The 14,221-nt window shown below is 43.3% G+C and overlaps 1 long non-coding RNA gene across 1 annotated transcript; it reads right to left on the minus strand.

Moving 5' to 3' along the window:
* Positions 1-6,127: 6,127 nt before the first annotated feature.
* Positions 6,128-14,128, minus strand: LOC148108958 (uncharacterized). The gene is made up of 3 exons (XR_015726701.1): positions 10,808-14,128; positions 6,771-6,886; positions 6,128-6,462 (listed from the first exon to the last, which is right to left on the minus strand). It is a non-coding gene; the product is annotated as an uncharacterized LOC148108958 (long non-coding RNA).
* Positions 14,129-14,221: the final 93 nt, after the last annotated feature.

Below are 14,221 nucleotides of genomic sequence, written 5' to 3' on the forward strand. Positions count from 1 at the left end.
ACCTCATTTGTGTTTCCCCTCTGTTACTTCAGGGGTTGTTTTTGTTTTTCCTTTAAATTGAGTTACTACTAAACTATATTTAAAAAAAAAAACAAACAAAAAAACTTGGTGTCACTCCCGTGAATGGAAAACATATAAATTGCCATAGATAGATGCTATCTGTAAGAAATGAATATAGTGAAATAAACACATTTCAGATAAATACTTTTCCTTTGGAGGTTTCTGGATCTGTGGGAAAGGAAAGCTAGCACGTGTTAAAGGGTAGCAAGCAACAGTTACACTTTTCATATAATCAAAAGAAGTGGAAGATACTTCCCCCTTGAAATGATACTGTTGGGTCTGTTTTCCCGGCAGACCCTTGAACGGTCTCATTTGGGGAAGCGTTGGCCCGAGGGAATTTACTAGATGGTAGAAGACGAGATGAGCATCTACCGTGCACCAGGTACTAACCCGTGATAAAAGTAAGAGATGGGCCCTGCTCTCAAGGACCTTTACTGGAGATGTGAGATGAATATTTATGAAAAGTCAGTATAAGAACTAGAAACAAATAAATTGCTCAGTAAGCAAGAAAACGATGTCTCTGGATTGTTTGTGCCTGTCGTCACTCCCGTGAGGTAGATGTGCCTTGGTCACAGGTTGTGCGTGCCCTTCGAGGTTTCGTCTCTTGAGGCAAAAAGGTTGGTGGCATTGAACATCCATGGCCTCAAGGATAACAAAATTTTGAAACTGCTCTGTTTTGTTTCTCTTGTAAACATAATCCAAGGCCTATCCTAAAACTGACCTATTTTGGCGTGGTTGAATGTGAAAGGATGCGAATGATTTTACTTCGAAACTTGGCTTAAGCCAGGCCCTCATTCCCCAAGATGGGAGGAATTACGTGGATTGCACAAAGGGATGCCCTTCTGTCTCCTGAGGGGACAGGAATAAACTACAAGCTCCCTCACTCCAGTCGTTTCCCACTTGCAGGGGAGAAACCTGGAGGGAAGCTTAAGTAATTTTAGGGTCATCTATCAAGGATGTGTAGATGACCCAAATTAATACACAGATCTGTGAGACACCAATGGCAATGAACTTTATACAGAGCACTTTTATTTAAAAAGGTTTAGGGGAGGGCGCCTGGGCGGCACAGCGGTTAGGCGTTTGCCTTTGGCTCAGGGCGTGATCCTGGCGTTGTGGGATCGAGCCCCACGTCAGGCTCCTCTGCTATGAGCCTGCTTCTTCCTCTCCCACTCCCCCTGCTTGTGTTCCCTCTCTCGCTGGCTGTCTCTATCTCTGTCGAATAAATAAATAAAATCTTTAAAAAAATAAAAAATAAAAAGGTTTAGGGGGTGGGGCACCCGGGTGGCTCAGTGGGTTAAGAGTTTGCCTTTGGCTCAGGTCATGATCCCAGGGTCCTGGGATTGAGTCCCATATCGGGCTCCCTGCTCACAGGGGAGCCTGGGCTTCTCTCTTCCCTGTGCGTGCTCTCTGTCTCTGTCTCTCTAGTAACTAAATAAAAAATCTTGAGGGGGGAAAAAGGGTTTGGGGCACCTGGGTGGCTCAGTTGGTTAAGCAGCTGCCTTCAGCTCAGGTCGTGATCTCAGGGCCCTACAGCAGGCTCCCTGCTCAGCGGGGAGTCTGCTTTTCCCTCTCCCCCTTCCTGCTCGCACACACTCTCTCAAATGAATAAAAATCTTCAAAAAAATAAAAAATGAAAAGGTTTACAGAATTTGGCAATTCCTGCTATTCCCAAGGAGAAAGATCTTAGAAATGGAAGCCTAATGTCAGCTTCATGTAATCCTATTGTGGGCCTGTGTGATTGCACTGAGGTTTTTATGAAATTAATTCAGTTGCTAAAGGGTAGACACCACAGTGTAATGAGCAAAGTGCTCATTAGGAGTACGTCAGGGGCACCTGGCTGGCTCAGTTGGAAGAACATGTGACTCTTGATCTTGGGGTTGTAAGTTCGAGCCCCACATTCATTGCATGTAGAAATTACTAAAAAAAAAAAGTAAAAGAGTGCATAGTCTGGGGCGCCTGGGTAGTTCAGTCAATTAAGTGTCTGACTCCTGATTTCAGCTCAGGTCATGATCCCAGGGGCGTGAGGTGGAGCCTGGCCTTGGGCTCCTTGCCCAGCATGGAGCCTGCTTGGGATTCTCTCCCTCTCCCTCAGCCCCTTCCCCCTCTCAAAAAAAAAAAAAAAAAAGTGCATAGTCAGTATTACTAAGTCCTCTCCAATTAAATTTTGGACCATAAAAAGCCATTTCCACTGCCCAACAAGCTGGCTAAAAGTGGTCCTTGCTAACTAGAAGTGTGGTCAGGAGTGATTAGACAGGCACAGTGAAGTTCAAGCAGAACTTCAGAACCCACAGTACAAGAGCCTTTTAGCATTTTTTGGTAGGAGCCTCCTTGGACGTTTCGTAAACAGATGGGTATAGAAACCCCACGGTGTGGCTTTATGCTGATTTAATACCGATGGCTCTTGGATCATTGCAAAACTTTGGGGGGGGCTGGGTGGCTCAGTGAAGCGTCTGCCTTCGGCTCAGTTCGTGATCTCAGGGTCCCCGGATCGAGCCCCGCATCAAGCTCCGTGCTCAGGGAGGAGTCTGCTTCTCCCTCTCCGTCTGCCTGTCCCCAGCTCTTGAACGCTCTGTCTCTCTCTCACTCTCTCTCTGTCAAATAAATAATTTTTTTTTTAAGTATTGGGCCACTTCCTTTATCTTTTACAAGGACACTGAGGCCGATGGGGTTGGTTTTCAACAAGCATACTTACTGTCTACGTACCTCCTCTCTCCTCTCAAAACACGTGGTACAGGATAAATTAGAATTCAGCTTGGGGGACCATATGGTGGGGTAGGGGGCAACCCACTCTCACAGGGTTGGTTATCTGAATTGAATGAGATAGTAAACATTTGGCACTATTGACAAAAGTGGTTTGATAAGCTCAGTGTTTTTTCTTTAGAGGTAAAATTCCTGTAATGAAATGAGCCATTCACCACTTTATTTAAAAAAAAAAAAAATTGGGGGGCGCCTGGGTTGTGCAGTCCTTAAGCGTCTGCCTTTGGCTCAGGGCGTGATCCCAGCGTTCTGGGATCGAGCCCCACATCAGGCTCCTCCGCTGGGAGCCTGCTTCTTCCTCTCCCACTCCCCCTGCTTGTGTTCCCTCTCTTGCTGGCTGTCTCTCTCTGTCAAATAAATAAATAAAATCTTTAAAAAAAATTAAAGCTTTTAAGTAATCTCTGCACCCAATGTGGGGATTGAACTCACAACCCCAAGATTGAGTCACTTGCTTCACAGACTGAGCCAGCCAAGCACCCCTCCGTTAACCATTTTAAAGCAGACAGTGCAGTAGCATCAGGTATACTCACAATGTTGTGCAAACACCACCTACAACCGGTTCCCAGACATTTTCCTCCCCCTAAAAGGAAACTGCATCCCCATTAGCACTAAGCCCATGCCTCCCTCCCCATCCCCTGACGACCAGTAATCTGCTTTCCATCTCTGGATTTCTTTGGTCTGGATGTTTCATGTAGAGGGAACCATACAATACACGACCTTTTCAGTATGGCTTCTTTGACGAGGCGTGATTTTGAGGCTGATCCACGCCAGAACCTGGATCAGTACCTGATTCCATTTTATGGCTGAATACTACTCCACTGTATGCATGTACCACATCTGTTTACCCAGTCAGCCAGTCATAGATACTCGAGTTCCCACGTTTTGACCACTGTGAATAGTGCTGCTAGGAACATTCTTGAACAAGTATCCGAGTACTTGTTTTTAATTCTTTGGGATATACACCTAGGAGTGGAATTAGGTCATATGGTAATTCAATGGTTAATTTTTTGAGGAACTATATTTTCCCCCACAATAGCTGCACCATTTTACATATCCATCAGAAATGTACAAGAGTTGCAATTTCTTCACATCCTTACTGATACTTTCTCCCCCCACCCATGCCAGCCATCTGAGCAGGTGTGAAGCAGTATCTCATTGTAGTTTTGATTTGGATTTCCCTGATGACTACTGATGGTGGACACTCCTTCATGAGCTTGTTGGCCATTTGTTTACATTTGGAGAAATATCTATTCAAGTTCTTTGCCTGTTTTGATTTGTTTTTGTTTTGAGAGAGAAAGAGAGAGGTTTGGTGGGAGCGGCAGAGGGAGAGGGAGAAAGAGAATCCCAAGCAGGCTCCACACCCAGCGTGGAGCCTGATGCAGGGCTCGATCCCAGGACCCTGAGATCATGACCCGAGCTGAAATCAAGAGTGGGACGCTTAACAGACAGAGCCATTCTTGCTTATTTTTTAATTGAGTTGTCTTTTTGTTAAGTTCTAGGAGTTCTTTATATATTCTGGATACTAGATGCCTATCAGATATGATTTGCAAATATTTTTTTTCCATTCTGGACTCTTCATTCTTTTAGTAGTGCCCTTTGATGCAAAAATTGTTTTCTTTCTCATCAAGTCCAATTTATATCTATTTTTCCTTTTGTTGCATGTACTTTTGGCATTTTTTTTTTTAAGATTTTATTTATTTGACAGAGAGCACAAGCAGGGGGAGTGGCAGAAGCTGGACTCCCTGCTGGTCAGGGAGCCCAATGTGGGGCTCCATCCCAGGACCCTAGGATCATGACCTGAACTGAAGGCAGCCGCTTAACTGACTGAGCCACCCAGGTGCTCAATAGAGTGGTTTCTTTTTTTCTTTTTCCTTTTTAAAAGATTCCATCTACCTATTTGTCAGAGAGAGAGAGAGAGAGCAAGGAACCACGTACACAAGCACGGCGGGCAGCAGGGAAAGGGAGAAGTAGGCTCCCCACCAAGCAGGGAGCCTGATGCCAGACTTGATCCCAGGATCCTGGGATCATGACCCAAGCCGAAGGCAGATGCCCAACCCACTGAGCCACCCAGGCGTCCCAATGGAGTGGTTTCTTAATTTCATTTTTGGATTGTTCATTGCTACTATATAGAAATACAACTGATTTGGGGGCACTTGGATGGCTCATTCAGTTCAGCATCCAACTCTTGACTTTGGCTCAGGTCATGATCTCAAGGTCGTGGGATCAAGCCCCGAGTCAGGCTCTGTGCTGGGCGTGGAGCCTGCTTGGAATTCTCTCCCTCTGCCCCTTCCTCTTTCTCTAAAAGAAGAAGAAGGTGTGGGGAGGAGGAGAAGAAAGAAATACAATGTATCCTGAAACTTTGCTGAATTTGTTTATGGTAGATTCTTTAGGATTTCCCACATATAAGATCATGTCATCTGTGAATAGAGATTGTTTTACTTCTTCTTTCTATATGGATGCCTTTTATATCTTTTTCTTGCCTGATTACTCTGGCTAGAACTTCCAGTACAATGTTGGTATCCTTATAACATTTCTTTTTAAAGTAACTTGTATACTCAATAATCTTTCTCCAAACTGTGAATTCCTGCAAATATTCTAATTCCAGCCAATCCATTTAAGTTGGATTCTTTGAATAAAGAACATAAAGGATATAATGTTTCCTTTTGGGATTCTAAGTTCATGAGTCACAGGTCAACAAGGTGGGTATTTAGTGCCTGCTTGGCCCAGGGTTGTGGATACACATACCAAGATTTTGTTCAGCAAACTGCCCAAAGATATCCATAAAAACAAATCATCAACCTGCTCCATGGAGAATGCCCAAGGATTTTAGCTTCTCAGATGACTACAAACATTTGGGAACATTTCATTAAATAGTGAAGATAGGGAGCTCACAAATGCATCACAAATTTCCTTTTATTTGCTCCCACAAAATTATCTCTAAGAGAATTCCTCTTTAAACAACCCCCAAGGGCCAATGACTAACTTCAGAATGAAGTGTCTACTACAATGGTCCCCATAAGAAAAACTGTAGCCTTCTTAGAGACCATAAGTCCCTAATTCCTTCCCATTGGAGGACAATGAAAATGACAATATTGGTTGTTTCAAAAGAGCTAAGACCACAACAATTTTCCCATGTTTGAAAATTACTCGGTCTAGCTCAACAATGGCAAAGGCAGATGAAGCTAAAAGCATATTCTGGGAGAAGGAAGAATTTTCTTGCCAATATTCATCAATCCTGCTAAGGCTGAAGGTGTCTTCTCTAAGGAAAGGGGAGATTTGGCCCCAGGATGTATGAGCTATCTATGCTGCATAACAAATTACTCCGAAAGTTGTTGGCTTAAAATTAAAAGTGTTTATTATTTCACAGTTTCTGGGAGTTAGGAATCCAGGTGTGGCTTAGCTGAGTCCTTAGTTGGAATTACAGGGCTGCAAAGTGTTGGCCAGGCTGTGGTCTCATGTGAAGGCTTGACTATGGAAGGATATCCTTTCAATGCTGCCCAGGTGGTGGTGAGCAGAGCTAAGTTCCTTGTAACTGTTGGACTGAGAACTTTGGCTCCTTTGCCAGCTGTTGACCAGAAGATACCTTTAGCCCCTTGCCACATGGGCCTCTCCTATATGGCAGCTTGCTTCATCAAAATGCGCGAGCTGAAAAGTCAAAAGAGAGTCCAGCTAGATGAAAGCCAGTCTTCTGTAACCTGATCATGAAAGTGACATCCCATGACTTCTGACAGAATCGCTTCATTACCAGCAGATCACTAGGTCTGGCCCAAATTCAAGAAGTGATCACACCAGGGTGTGAATACCAGAAGGTGGGGAGTCACAGGGAGTCATCTTTGAAAGTTGCCTATCACATAATACTAGTACAATTCCAGACATAGACGTTCTTCTTTTTCTTTTTTTAAGATTTTATTCATTCTGGGGCGTGTGGGTGGCTCAGTCAGTTAAGCGTTTACCTTGCTCAGGTCATGATCCCAGGGTCTTGGGATTGAGCCCCGCATCAGGCTCCCTGCTCAGTGGGGAGTCTGCTTCTTCCTCTCCCACTCCCCTGGCTTGTGTTCTCTTTCTCCCTCTGTCAAATAAATAAAATCTTTAAAAAAATAAGACTGAAAAAAAAAAGATTTCATTCATTCATTTGACCCACAGACTGAGAGAGTGAGAGAGAGAGAGAGAGAGAGAGAGAAGCAGGGTCCCCGCTGAGCAGAGAGCCCAACACGGGGCTTAATCCCAGGACCCTGAGATGATGACCTGAGCAGAAGGCAGACGCTTAACCGACTGAGTCATCCAGGTGCCCCTAGAGATGTTCTTCTTAGATTCCAAGTGCCTGCTTCGTCAGCCCATTTTTTTGAAGATGAAAGGAACAAAAGAGATGTAGGCTTTCAGTCCTGACATGTACTTAAGACTGATGAGAGCAGGTTATTCGTACAAAGCTTTAAAAACAGCCTACTCATGGAGTCCCTGCTAAAATAAGTTTTATCAGCCATCCTTCCCCACAACAGCCTGTTTTCAACATTGGTGAAAATTGGTCAAGGCAAGAAACCTTCCTTACTCAGCAAACGCCAAAGAGAATGTTTTTAGCAGCTGGCGTAGCCTCACTTGGCTCACTGCCACTCATTCTGATGCCATGATTCCGGGCCTTGAACTCATGGGACCGTCAGGGGCTCATGACCAAAATTTTACCAGCAACACTTTTAGCAGCCTCCAAGCTTTGGAATCACCAGCCTCCTGTGGGAGTCTTATACTAGAAGGTGTCTTACAATGGGGCTCATTTCCTGGCCATATGTTCAAAAGTTTGTACATTGCAACCGTATCATTTGCCTTGTCTATTTACCTTTCTTGCTCAGGCAGTTTTCTTTACATATGTCATTCATTCTTTCCCTAAAAAATGGAAACACAGGGGCACCTGGGTGGCTCAGTCGGTTAAGCATCTGACTCTTGGTTTCAGTTCAGGTCATGATCTCAGGGTTGTGGGATCGAGCTCTGTGTCCAGCTCCATGCAGTGTAGTCTGCTTAAGATTCCCTCTCTCCCTCTGCCCCTCCCCCTACTAGTGCGTGTGCATGCTTTCTCTCTAAAATGAAATAAAATCTTTTAAAAAATTGAAACACAAAATATGCATAAAACATAGGCATAGAATTACAAAGCTAGTGCCCAGTCAAATCGCAGAACACTTCTCATTCATGTAAGATGAAAAAATTCTAGAGATTTGCTATACAACATTGTGCTTATAGTTCACTGTACCATATACTTAAAAAAGTAAGAGGGTAGATCGCACACTTTGTTGTTGTTGTTGCAGGGTTTTTTTTTTGTTTTGTTTTTTTGTTTTACACCACATTAAAATACTGGCTGTGCCCACCCACCCCCTCACCTCTTCCGGGCCACCCTTTCAGGCAACCACTGGTGACTGTTTTTCTTTATAGTTTTATTTCTCTAAAACCTTCCATCTATTTTTCTGTTTTAAAAATCAACACAGCAATGGAATCATCACATATACACACGGGCCTTGCTTCCTTGATTTCCTATTATGTTTGCAAGATTCACCCATGTTGTCCCATGTGGTTGTGGTTAGTTCCTCTCCATTGTATCATGATCTATTCATCCTGCCGTGGGTGAACATTCGCCTTGTCTTCAGGGTGGGACCTTCAGAACACAGCTGCTCTGAACCTTCTTCAGAGTATCAGCAAATTTCCAAGGGACTGGAATTAGTGGGCCACAGAGTATACAGAGCTTCAACTTCACCAGATAAGGCCAAACTGTTTTCTAAAATGATTGAACCAAACGATGAACAATATACGAGTTTTCCCACTATCATTCGTTGACTTCAGATTCCTTCTTCTTGAGCAGTTTCATTCCATGCACAACATCTGCATTTTCTTTCCACTTTCAAACCTTTTTTTTATCACTTCTTTTTTTTAAAGATTTATTTATTTATTTGAGAGAGAGAGAGAGGGCACACAAGTGGGAGGGAGAGAGGGAGAGGGAGACAGAATCTCAAGAAAACTCCAAAGTGGGGCTTGATCTCACGACCCTGAGATCCTGATCTGAACCGAGACCAAGAGCCAGAAACTTAACCAACTGAGATACTCAGGCGCCCCTACTTCCTTTTTTTAAATTGCAGCCATATGGCACTTCATACCAGGTCTCCCAGTATCTCATTACTTTGAATGTGACAGTGAATGATGTTTGTCAAATACTTCAAAACGAAGCAAAAACATGGCAAAATACAAAATAACAAAGTAGCAGAAACTAAAAATTACCCTTAGGGCGATCGGCAACCATGCACCTGTTTCTGGCTGACAGAATTGCGATATTCTACTCTGAAGCTTATTTTTGTTCCTAGCTAGTTTATGAGTTAAAAACTGGCAAGCATAGGGGCACCTGGGTGGCTCAGTCATTGGGCGTCTGCCTTCGGCTCAGGGCGTGATCCTGGCATTCTGGGATCGAGCCCCACATCAGGCTCCTCTGCTGGGAGTCTGCTTCTTCCTCTCCCACTCCCCCTGCTTGTGTTCCCTCTCTCGCTGGCTGTCTCTCTCTCTGTTGAATGAATAAATAAAATCTTAAAAAAAAAAAAAGAAAAATTGGCAAGCATAATGGCAGATACATGTCATGACACATTTGTCAAACTCATAGAATAGGGGCACCTGCGTGGCTCAGACGGTTAAGCATCTGCCTTCGGCTCAGGTCATGATCTCAGGGTCCTGGGATTGAGCCCCATGTTCAGCTCCCTGCTCAATGGGGAGTGTTTCTGCTTCTCCCTCTCCCTCTGCGCCCCCCCAACCCGTGCTCACTCTTTCTCTCTCAAATAAATAAAATCTTTAAAAAAAAAACCCAACTCATAGAACATACAACACAGACAGTGAACCCGAATGTAAACTATGGACTTCAGTTAATACTCACATATCCATATTGGCTCATCAAGTGTAACAAATGTACCACACTATGCATATTAATAATGGGGGAAGTGGAGAGGGGAAGTAAGGGAGCGTATGGGAACTCTGTACTTTCCACTCAATTTTAACGTAAATCTAAAACTGCTAAAAACAAATGAAATAACAAAAAAACGCAAGCAGATTAGCTTCTGTAGAATGGTGAAGAAATTTCCATTTTCTAGACTTCAGAGTCTAGAGCAGGGAGCAGCACTACTGTCTATGGGACAAATCTAGACTGCTGTCTGTATATGTATAGCAAAGAATGGAATATATAAATAATAGTAACTTATATAAATATATGCAACAGAAATTTTCAAAAAAGAATAATATTTTGTGATTCCTGAAATTGGCATGAAATCCTAATTTTAGTATACATAACATTTTTTGGGGACATAGCCACACCCATTCACTTGTACATTAATTACGGCTGCTTTTTGTGCTACAATGGCAGAGCTACCAAGACTGGCAATTTTACAGATTGTATGGCCCACAAAACAAAACATTGACTACCCTTTTTTTTTTTCAAATATTGAAAAAAAACTGTCAACTCTGGTGCTAGAGAAAAGATGCAGGCAGTCTTCAACAAATCTTGAGATTTGACTTCTAAACTGTGTACATATGTGATCTTGGGTGAGCCACGCACCATCTCTAGGCTAACTATTAATTCCAGAACGTAACTCCATGGGCGAGTTCTCATTCGAAAGTGGGTGTGGATTCAGGCCATCACAAATCAAACACCTCCAGGTTTTCCAAAACTGACTCTGTTGATAAATTTATCCTTGCTTTTAAGAAAACACTAACACATTTTTTAAAGATTTAAAAAAGATTTTAAGTGACCTCTACACCCAGTGTAGGGCTTGAACCCACAACCCTGAGATCAAGAGTCACATGCTCCGCCAACTGAGCCGTCGAGGCATCCCAGATTTTTTTAATCTGGGAAAATGCTGGCAAGTAGGAAAGGAAAATGGTAAACATATAGGATGTTCACTCTTGTGACGGAAAAACTAGAAATGAATTAAATGTTCAAAATAAGGGAATAGTTAAATAAATTACAATCTGTCCCTACCAGATAACATACTGTATGTCATCTCGGAGTTATGTCCCAATTAGGCAGAACTCATGTGGAATGGCTTCTAAGATATATTACATGGGGGCGCCTGGGTGGCACGGCGGTTAAGCGTCTGCCTTCAGCTCAGGGTGTGATCCCGGTGTTCTGGGATTGAGCCCCCCATCAGGCTCTTCTGCTGGGAGCCTGCTTCTTCCTCTCCCACTCCTCCTGCTTGTGTTCCCTCTCTCGCTGGCTGTCTCTCTCTCTGTCAAACAAATAAATAATCTTAAAAAAAAAAAAGATATATTACATGAAAAAAAAGCATGCTACAAATTAACAAATACAGAATAATCCCTTTTGTTTTATAACAATACAACGATTTCTATGGATACATACTGATGCATAGAAAAGTCTAGACAGTGTATAGAGTTGTGGGACTACTATGTTGTATACCTGAAACTAATGTAACATTTGTGTGTCAACTACACTTTCACGACAACAACAAAAAGACCAAGGGACCCTGGCTGGCTCAGTCAGTAGAGCATTACAACTCTTGATCTTGCCGTTGTATGTTCCAGCCCCATGTTGGGCATAGAGCTTACTTAAAAAAATAAGTAAAATGTTGTCACAAAGAAAAAAGAAAAAAAAAAGTCTAGACCAGTGCTGTGCAATAGAAATATGTTGCAAGCTGTAAATGTAATTTTATATTTTCTAGTAGTTCACTAGTGGCTCAGTCGGTTGGGCATCTACAGTCAGCTCAGGTCATGATCCCAGGGTCCTGGGATGGAGTCCAGCATTGGGCTCCTTGCTCAGCAGGGAGCCTGTTTCTCCCTCTGACTGCCATTTCCCCTGCTTGTGCTCGTGTTCTCTCTCTCTTTCTCTGACAAATAAATAAAATATTTAATAAATAAATAAAAGAGTAAAAAGAAACTGGTAAAAATTAAATTTAATAATATATTTTACTTAATCCAATATACAAAGCATTATTTCAACATGTAACCAATACAAAAAATATTTTAATATTTTAATTATTTCAACATGTAATCAATACAAAAAGATATTTTACATGTTTTTTTCCTATTAAATCTTTGAAATGTAATGTGTATTTTACACCTACAGAACATTTCAATTTGAGCCAGCTTCATTTCAAGCACTCAATAGCCATGTGTGGTCCTAACAGACAGCACAGGTCTAAAACACATAGAAATGATAACAGCGGTTTCTCTAGTGAGGGAGGGGAAGAGATAAGAGGGATACTTTATTTTTTTCTCTATAATCTTTTGCATTGTTCAGTTAAAATGGTTTCATGTATTATCTTATTTACAATGAATAATGCATATTTAAAACCATTCAGAATTATAGTATGTACTTCATGTCTCATTCCTTAATATTTTTATTAATCTCTTCTGGTTTTTAGTATTGCAAACGCAGTAATAACAAGAGAACAAGAACTTATTATATGAACTATTAAAACAAAAATTTTTATGAAACTGATTCAACTAGATAAACATTTTCTGAGTTTAAGTTGTAAGGAGTTAGGGTCTGCACTATGGCAGACAAAAAGAATGGGACACCGTTGTCCAAAAGATTTTTGAAAACAGCTTTTGCAATTGCCTCTACAGTTTGCGTATTTTCTTCAGGTTGGACTTGACTTCTAGCAACAGTCCAAAGCCCTCCGGTTTGGTCCAGTAAATCAAGCTAGATGTTACAGTTTTGTTTCAATGAAGTGTGACTCAAGTAAAATGAAAGATTTTATTATGTGACTTGCAAACTGGCAGCTCCAAATTACTTCCAAAAACATTATCGGCAACAACAATAAATTAAGTAGATAATGCAAGAAGACAACGATGGAAAGGACAGCTTAAAATGGATACCTTCCGGTTCCCTTAAAAAGAAAAAAAATTGTTACTCCATATTCACATAGCCCTGGGTACTTTTGTATTCTTTTCCCACTTATGATCATCTTCCACAAATTGTTAAGCGTGCAAAACAAGGAGCCAGTAGATATTCACAAATTTCAGTATTCCGTAATACTTGATTAGAAGGAAGTTGACTAATAATCCAGGTACAATCACTTCCTTTATTTCTTGCACGTGATTATTTGTTATCTCATGCTTTGCTAAAGTAACAGATAAATTTAAGTCTTTTCTTTCCTCAGGACCCATCAGTGATTTATGATTGCCCTTGAAGCGTGAGCCAACACCATGACATTGACAAAACTATTTGCCATGCTAGGGTATTGATACATTTTGGAAGAAGGGGCCATCAGGGAATTTTTTAATTACCTAGACTTTTTAAAGGAACGGAATTTGCAATTTCTAGAAGATGGAACTAGAAGTACCAAAAGTGGGGCACCTGGGTGCCTCAGTTGGTTGAGCCTGGGACTTCTGATTTTAGCTCAGGTCACCATCTCAGCGTTGTGAGATGGAGCCCTGCCTGGGGCTCTGGGCTGGGTGGGTGTCCGCTTGGGATTCTCTCTCTCTCTCCCTCTGCCCTTTCCACTGCTCATGCTCAATCTCTCTCTCTCAAAATAAATAAAATCTTTAAAAAATAAAAGAAAGTGCCAAAAGAGTGAAGATAAGAGCAAAGGGGAAAAAGGTTTTGTTCCCCCATTTGAAAAATTTAACAGAATCATTTTATTTTTTTATTTTAATTTTTTAAAGTAAGCTCTCCAATCAACGTGGGGCTCAAACTCACAAACCCGCGATTAAGAGTCGCGGGGTCTTCCCACAGAGCCAGCCAGGCGCCCCCAGAATCTTCATCTTATACCGCAAGCGACCTAAACCTTAACCCCCTCGTTCTGTAAGTGGAGCTGACTTGCCTTCGAGGCTCAAGGCTGAGGGACGGCCGGCGGACAGCTGGAGGGCCCGCGCTGGGGGCCGGGCCCAGCACTTCCAGCCCTTGCATCCCCGCGGCGCCCCGCCGGGACAGACGCCGGCCGGGACAGACGCCCCCGCGGCCCTGCGCACAGTCGCCTCCGCCCTCTCCCGGCGCCCGGCGCGGCTGGCGGGCCGAAGCGTCCCAGCCTACTTCAACACCTTTCCGCCTTCCCAGCCGGGGGGCCCTCCTTGGCCTCTGCCGTCAGCCTCTGGGTCTCTCCTCACCTTCCTCCCTCTTGCTGAGGGTCTCATCAACAGAGCTTTCTTAAATTTTGGACGTCTCCCTTTGCCTTCACATCTTTTCCCTCAGTCCCAGCCTTCAGTCTGACAGGTCTCCCCTCCGTCCTCTCCCTTGGTCCGCAGGGTCACGCCCCTCCGTCTGATGGGGGTGCCCTCCCTGGGTCCGCCTGATCTCTGCACCCTCCCTCTGAGGGGTTCCCCCCAACCCCGCGCGCCCGCCTCCCCCACTCACCTCGCGCCCGCTAGCTCTGTAGAGCTCGCGGGCGCCGGGCGCGGTCGCGGGGCGCGCACGCCGGGCGGGCGGCGCGGGTCT

The sequence above is a fragment of the Ursus americanus genome, chromosome 14 (assembly GCF_024610735.1).
Source record: "Ursus americanus isolate L20-20 chromosome 14, mUrsAme1.1.p, whole genome shotgun sequence".
Classification (NCBI taxonomy): Eukaryota; Metazoa; Chordata; class Mammalia; order Carnivora; family Ursidae; genus Ursus; species Ursus americanus.